This window comes from Lolium perenne, chromosome 3 (genome assembly GCF_019359855.2).
Source record: "Lolium perenne isolate Kyuss_39 chromosome 3, Kyuss_2.0, whole genome shotgun sequence".
Taxonomy (NCBI): domain Eukaryota; kingdom Viridiplantae; phylum Streptophyta; class Magnoliopsida; order Poales; family Poaceae; genus Lolium; species Lolium perenne.
In genome coordinates, this window is record NC_067246.2 from 338,659,886 (window position 1) to 338,668,021 (window position 8,136).

At 43.0% G+C, this 8,136-nt stretch overlaps 1 long non-coding RNA gene across 1 annotated transcript; it reads left to right on the forward strand.

Moving 5' to 3' along the window:
• The first annotated feature begins 2,561 nt into the window (after positions 1-2,561).
• Positions 2,562-3,295, forward strand: LOC127338956 (uncharacterized). Its single transcript, XR_007874556.2, has 2 exons — positions 2,562-2,760; positions 2,928-3,295. It is a non-coding gene; the product is annotated as an uncharacterized lncRNA (long non-coding RNA).
• The last annotated feature ends 4,841 nt before the right edge of the window (positions 3,296-8,136 follow it).

Genomic DNA, 8,136 nt, shown 5'->3' on the forward strand with positions numbered 1-8,136 from the left:
TAAACTCCACATATAGCCGGGTAATTTTTATTGCCCACCGGTGAGCACAGTCGGTCTTGTCTCGCAAGTACGTGTCATGGTACTTACCCCCGCCTTTCTTCTTTTTTGTCTCCTCCCCCCTTTTGTCGGCAACCGATGGCCCGACTTCGACAGGTACGAGATGACGACGTTAGCAAGGTTACCCTTCCGGCTTGGCCTGGGCAGGGTTATGGATGCCATTGGCTATCTTCAGGACTCTTAGTCCAATTTGTATCTTGTCCGTACTCGGACGTATTCGATCTTCTGTATGATTCGGATCTTTATGTTGTATATTTGTATCTTGACTCGTTGGAGTCATTGTTGTAATATATGTTTCTTGTGGGCTCTATTGTAAATGTGTTGTAATGTTACCGCTCGTGTTAATTCCTCTGGCATCACGTGTGTGATTCGTCGCGCACGTCGTGTCGGAGGGCATCCCAAAATCGATATCGTGCGGATTTCGGCGTGATCGCTGGAATCCTCATGGTACCGGTTCCGGGGCGTCACAGTCACATTCGTGACGAGATCTTCGACATTGTCTATGTTATTGCCACTCATAACTGAAGAAGTGGAGGAGAGAAGAGGAGCATCCATAAACGAATTAAATCTACGATCGCTAGGAGGAGGCATCTTGGACCGACTACGATTGTCTTGAACAAATGAATGCCCGGGGAGGGGTTTTATAGCATGCGACTCAGAGAAAAGGCAGGAAATCTTGGCGGGAAATATTGGCTGGAAAAATAAGGCGAGAACTTTAGGCGGGAAAAATTAGGCACGAACTTTTTCCGAGAAATCTACATTTATTTATTAATACATCTCACGAAATTTAGATGCAAATATAACAAAAATTAAAATACGGCTAATCAGTATAACAAAATTTAAGATGCAACGAGAAAGTAAAACTGAAAGTAACATACATAGCTACTACAGCAGATCGCTCTATTTGACCTGCGTTCAGCGTGGCAATTTTCCAGTCTTGTCACCGCGTTCTTCTGCTGCCTGCGTCTCAACAGCCCTTTCTCTTAATCTCTTCCTTTCTGCTTCACGGGCCTCCCTGCGCACCTCTTCCTGCGTATACCTACGTGCAACATCATCATCCATCCTCTTCTGATTCACCTCACGACTTCGAGCTTGTTGCGCCCTTAATTTTTGTATCTGTCTCTCTTTCTCTCTCTGCTTTATCATTAACAACAGCCTTTTCCTAACGCTGCTCCTCATGGAACCTTGCCCTTCCACGCCGCTGTTTTTCCTCCACCTCACGGCGTGCCCAATCCGGTTGCTCATTGTCTATCCAGTGAAACCACTTGCAGGGGGGGAGACTGCAACACAAATAAGACGGTAAATAAATGAAAATGAATAACATACAAATATGCTTTTTAATCATGCTGTTAGAATATACTGCAGGCCTCGAGGACAATGAACTTGTTTGTGCGGGTGGATCATGATCGTAGTTCGCGCACATGAAATATTTCATGCCGAACTTATCAGAAAAATCCACCACCTCCATCACTTTCGCAAGGCGGCCGCACCAACACCTCTCTGCTCTACCCCCCGGTGGCAAGCTTGCATTCTTCCTCTTCATCGGCCTAAAATCCTGGTCCGAGTAAGGCACATTCATGCTGGCTAAGATATGAGCACTTGTGTACCAAATAATATCGACGCCTGTTTTTATAGCGAACTCGACAGATCGTGCGGGAGAATTAGGCGGGAAAAATAAGCGGGAAGTGCCCTCAATCAGTGCAAACAGCAGAAAAGCGAGCGAATCTTGGAAAAAGCAGCATGGGAATCAGTGCCGGCCGGGCTGTCAGAGTTGCCGACGCATGCCTCCACAGCTGGTGGCGGCACCCCCGCCACGCCAGCATGCCGCCATCGGCGAGGGCGGCAGGCTCACCTCTCGACGTCGCCGTTTCACGGCAGCCCCAGCTGCCCAACGTGCCACCATGGCTCATGGCGGCATGCCCTGCCGCCATCGGCTGCGGCGGCATGCCCTGCTGCCACCGGCTGCGGCGGCATGTGCCACGCGTCGGCTGGCCAACGTGCCGCCACGTTACTTTTGCCATTTGCATTCAGAGGTGGTCTTTTTTGGTATTTCACTGGGGCAGGTGGTCTGATCTGTCAAAATTTCAACATTTCGACGGGTTGCTTGCTAGTCCCACTGTTGGCTTCAATCTGGTCAAGTGGTGTTTAAAGACATGGTCGTTCTCAGGCAGTGCGGCTTTCCTTACGTGTAGTTTGCTTGTAAATGTATGCAATCTCCGTGTTCTTTTCGTTACCTTGTTGTATCTAATCTTGTTTGGAGCTGACACTTATTATGCATCGGATGGAATAATTGATTGAAAGTCAGACTAACTGACTTCTTCGTAAACGTATTCTTGGTACGTGCTAGAAAATGGCTGCCTGCTCCCCGTGGTCAAAGAACATATGATTGGAGGCCGACTTTTGCTGGAAAATATTGGCCACAACTGCTTGCACAGTTTTGGAGTACTACTTCTCTGGCGTTTCGTTCTGACTAGGTCTCAGCACGAGCTACGGACCAGCACGCGTATATAAATGGAGTATGCCTAACGACACAAGAACACACACGCATTCATCCCAAACCAGTCGACCACAGGAGAACACACGCATCCTGATCGACCACCATGGCTTTCTCCTCGAGAAGCTTGGCCGTGTTTCTGTGCGTGATCCTGGTCTCGCTCGCGTTCGCCACGCGGGACGCGCTCGCGGCCAGAGCCCTTCTTCAAGGTATCGACAACTCTCTTATTCTTTCCATTGGCTTCATTAATAATATGCCGTCCTGTTCGGAAAGAAAGAGAAGAAACCTTTGAGGATCTCCCAGTTCCGGTTAGAAACTGGCAGGTCCATCTGATGAGCTATATATATACTTACACACTGCTTTGGTGTGCATGCAGACGGCCCTCCATACACAACCGGCCCTCCTTACACCGGTGTTGGCTATCCTGCCGTGCCTGGACCTTAGGCGCAGGATTCGGTTACGATGCTTCGATCAAGTATATGTATGTAGATACGGCGCCCATGGATAAATAAGTTTGTCGCCCAGCATCCACTCGCCGGTCATATATGGCGCACAACTGTATTCCGTTTTATAAGTTTCCCTTTTCCGAATAAACGCCATGGAGCTAGCTGTGTGTGTGCGCGCGTGCGCGCGCTTGCGATGTGCGTGAATAGAGTCGAGAGTCTGTGGGTCGTGTCCTAGTTGAGGCGCTGCCTGAAATGTATAAGTCTTTTGGGTAACACGACGTCTAACATTTACTTCTTCTCTGTATTTATTCATTATTCTTCATGTTCTGTATTTAGCTAAACTCAACTTAAACTTTGTAAAGTTTGATTTAATATTTAGGAAAAAATATTAACATCTACAGATAAAATCGATGGTATTAGAATCATTATAAAGCGGAGTACTACAATTTTACATTATAATGATTTTGGTATTATACATGCTGATATTTGTTCCTATATTTTTCCTAAAACTGAAGAGATGACGAGACAACAATTACACTCCTCATATGCTTCGAGAGCTAGTCAAGACATTAAGATGCGCACAACAAATTTTTAGACAACGAACAAAACTGTGAAACAACGAGCAACCACTGATTATGACAACCTAAGGCCTCCAACAACAACAAACACAACAACGCCTCCAGGAAGGAAACGGCGCATGACACAGGCCTTATTGAATCAAAACATTGAGAATGCATCATGAGTTTTCATCCAAAGAAAAGTTATCGCACTCTTTGTCACAAAAAGGCAATAACCTCAAAATGAAAAGGGATATTCTACAATAGAGAGGTCCATGTTACTTGCTTAAGCACCAATATTGTTGAATATATGTTCGCGAGCATAAGCTATACTTTCGCATGTTGTTGTACATTAAAAGAGCGAATTTCTCTAATTCTTTTCTTGGTTTCGTCGGTGGGAAATTCGACTATGCATGACATCGTCTCCCTCCACGTGGGCAGTCTAGTTTTTGTTTCCGATAAAGAGCTTTTTTTTACTTAAAAATTTAAACATTACACAAGGCCTCTCATATACAAAATGCACATAGGCACTCCAGTCCAATCGAACAAAATACAAAATAAAAAAGGACGGCGCAATACACGTAATCCTTACATAAACTAAATAGCGCATAAATTTTTGGAGGGCCACTCGGAAGATTATGCTTCCATCCATGTTAAATAAAAATATTCCTCTCAGTGTCTTTCAACAGTGCAGACACCTACATACATAGTTCGCGATTCTTCCTGCGATGTATAGACGGCCATGAACAAATAAAAGTTGCTCACCAATAGATAATGTGCATGGGAGAGAAGATGTTTTATCCTTAAAAACCTTGTAATTTCTACATAGGCAAGGGCTCTCATCCTAATAAGTATTTTAAACATATGATCCACACAATTTATCCAATTACCAAATATATTAGCAACGGTACGTGCCGGATGGAAGGTAGAACCTACTTGGATGACCATGCCATATATAGATCTAGCAAATTGGCACTGGAATAATAAGTCTTTAATAGTATAATCATGACACCATAATACACACTTTTATACTTGTGTGCCAATTGTGTCTTACCATGTTATGTTTGTTAAGTATTCCTCCACTAGAAGATACCATGCAAAAAGCCTTAGTTTTTAGCGGAATCTTCATGTTCGAGATTTGTCCGTTATTATCAATGGGCACCTCTGGTTGAATTAAATCTCTATACATGGATCCCATAGAGAATTTACTACTGTCATGTAGAGTCCATCGAAACTTGTCTAATCCTTGTGTCAATTGGACCAAAGACAAATGTTGCAGCAAAACATTCAATGATGCAAGCCTAGGACTTAATGGATCTCTTTTGAACGTCACATTTGGCGTAGAGAACTTCAACACCTTAGCAATTGTATCGCTCTTGTGATGAACAATATTGTACATAGCTAGATATTATTCTCGGCGAATAGCATTACCTAAGCACTTATCCTCCAAGAACCTAATTTCCAAGCCATCCTTTATTATGAACGAACCATAAGGGGAAAATATTTCTTGTCGCCATTGGGCCAGCCCAGAAATGCAAGTCCCCAGGTTTCCATTACATACATAAGCACGTGACCCTATGTATTTTTGGTTAAGAAGAGTGTGCCATACTCCATCTTTGGTAAGAAGCTTAAGAAGCAATTTACCAAGACGAGCTCTATTCTTAACCTCAAGATTGTGGATACCAAGTCCTCATTGGTCCTTAGGATGGGAAACTACATTCCAGTTAGCCATTTGATACTTTTTCACATGGCCTTGCCAAAAGAATCTTGATCAAAATAATTAAATTGTTGCAAAACTTTTCCGGATAACTAAGGAAGAAATCATGGGCAGTACCATATTACTTAGTACCCTATTAATAAGAACTAAACTTCCGCCAAGGGATAGTAGCTTTTTCTTCCAACTACATTTTTTTTTGCCGCCTCTCCTCGTCATGCTTCCATTCATCATTTGTAAGTCTCAAATAGTGTATTTGGATGCTTAACTTGCCGAAAAAAACTGGCATAGCCCACATCCAAATAGATGGGCATAAAGGGAGGATTTGTCTGGAGCCTCGCCAAAAAAATATTAAATTTGCTGGAAATTTATTTTGAGTTGTACGGCCAGTTTCTCAAAAGCTGATAATATTAATTTCCCATTTCTCCCTTTTTTTAAGATCATGCTTCATAAATAAAACAGTGTCAATAACCTATTAAAGGATAGACAATCCACAAGGTGTGGAACTACTCCTTCAAGTTGACCGTCATATTTTCCATGCTCTATTATTAGGGATAATATATTAGCCATTGTATTAAATAGCATCGTGGTTCGTTTTGCCTTAACCCTTTTTTTGGTTCGAAGTATTATCATTCTGTAATACAATGGTTATTTGAATAACCTTTTACAAAATAAGCTACTACCTCTTAAATTATGTTGCTTTTAGGGAAAATGAGCTAGTTCTTGATCTTAAGCATGTCATAGTTTTCCGGAACATGACCATATTACATACGAGCATGGGTCCTGGAACGGCAAGCAATCATGCCTTTATGAGTTCTCCTTTCCTAGCCACGAAGAAACCAGTTTTGATTGTCCGAGTGCCAAAACCGGTTTTTCTTGAAGCAACTACACGAAGCACAATCTGTAATTGTATGAAACAAACGCACAAAAGTAGAAGACTTCTTCTATAGTATAGTTCAAATACCTTTCGATTGTGCTAAGTTGCTAGAAACTTATGGTATTTTCTACCATGTCCTGCTGATTTTGCTGGAAGCGGACCCAGATTTGAACTAAGTTTTGACTTTCGCTTGTTCTACATTGTTGCAAAAATCTGTTTTAGATCGACAACGTGTTTTTTTTATCAGAGGTGCGCTGTCGGTTTGGGCAGTAAGTTTCTCACATGTAGCAAAAAAGGTGGGAACGAACTAGCAATCTTTGCCGAGTATCACTACTAGAAATCTGCTGACTTGCGACCCCCGATATTTGTCATTTTTGGCCATTTATTACCAAAAATTGTGAGTCACCAATTGTTAGTCACTGACAGATTACAACAACCATTTTTTGAAATGCTCATAAAGGGTTTTGACCAGAAAGAAGGTCATAGATTCTATGACCAAAATTTTGGTCACATACGATCTGGCTTGTTCATGTCAGATCCAACGTGGCCAATTTTACATGGCAGATTTGTGACCAAACCAAATTGGTCGTGAATCAAAATCAGCCATATATTTATCTTGAGATGTCGTTGCTTCGGTTTACACCTGCAACACGATACAGTGACAAATATTTCAAAATAAGCATCGGAAATAACATGCCAAAGTACAAAAATCATACAACATGAAGAAGGAACTGCCATCCAAATTGAGAGGTACCTTATATGGATGGGGAATCGAAGCCCATGAATGCATGACTAGCCAAGCAAATTTATTTAGGTTATATGTCAATAGAAAAATAAAAAAATGGAAGAGCGGCTCGCGGATCATCGGTTGTTGGCTGCGTGGCCATCAGATATGTTCGGGCTGCAACGATGGCAGCTTCGGCTGTTTTGGGTATTATGTTACCACTCCTTTCTACCGTCATGAAGGATAGATCCAAATCCCTTATGATATTTTTTCTATCTGCCGAAGGGACCTGGCTTAGCATGCACCTCGTCCTGCTTTGTCGTGCACCGGCTGCGGCGCTTGCTCCTCTTGCGAAACTCAAGTTTGCCCGACGCTCGCTTGACTGGTCAGCTCTTCTTCACCGCTCATCGAGCTGCTGGCTTGTTTCATCGGCTTGCCGCCGCGGCTCATCGAGTTGCTGCTGTGCTTTGCGCAATGCCTTCTGCTTTCGGCAGGTCAGGTAGTGGTATGCCATTAACTCATCTCAAGTTGAGTCGGGTTTACATATGCCTAACTATAAGATAATTCTTATTTTGCGGGCTTCTTCTTATGGCATCATGGGTTTCTCTCGAATTTACACCAGGGTTGCCTAAGTCGTTGGCCCAATTAGGCATACCCATGTCAGTCGTTACTTTTGGAAAAGAATAGAAAGGAAATGCAGAAAAAATGAGGGAGCTCGTATATGTAAGAGAAGCATAGACACGATGTATCGAGACACATGATATGCCATGGGCGACATGCACATGTACCATAGTCCATGATCCCGAATCTTCATTCAGAGCTGAACACATTTTCTAGCAAAACATGGACAATTGTAATATCTCGAGTAACCTATAAATCTATAGAGATCAGCAAATTAAATCAAAATAGGTGAAAGGATCAAAAGAGCCTACTAATTTTGGGTAGTATTGATTCCACCGTGGCCCCCTACAGGTGAGGCGGCGGTGACAAAAGAGCTGGACCATTGTGAACCTCAAACCCCAATGGCCTTGAGTGCGTCTGTTGACGAGTTTAGGTCACTGATGCAGACTAAAATAATGTCGAAGTAGGAGTAGAGGAGATGCAGGACTGGCTGGGAAACTCGATTGAGAAGAGGATTGTGAAGGGGGCAATGATGAAATATGAGGAGTTACGACTCGGAAGAAGAAGGCCGAATGGTGCATGGAAGAGGAATAGCCATCGCCCAAGTAGTTTCATTTGTTGGTGGATTAATGGATAACCTTTATTC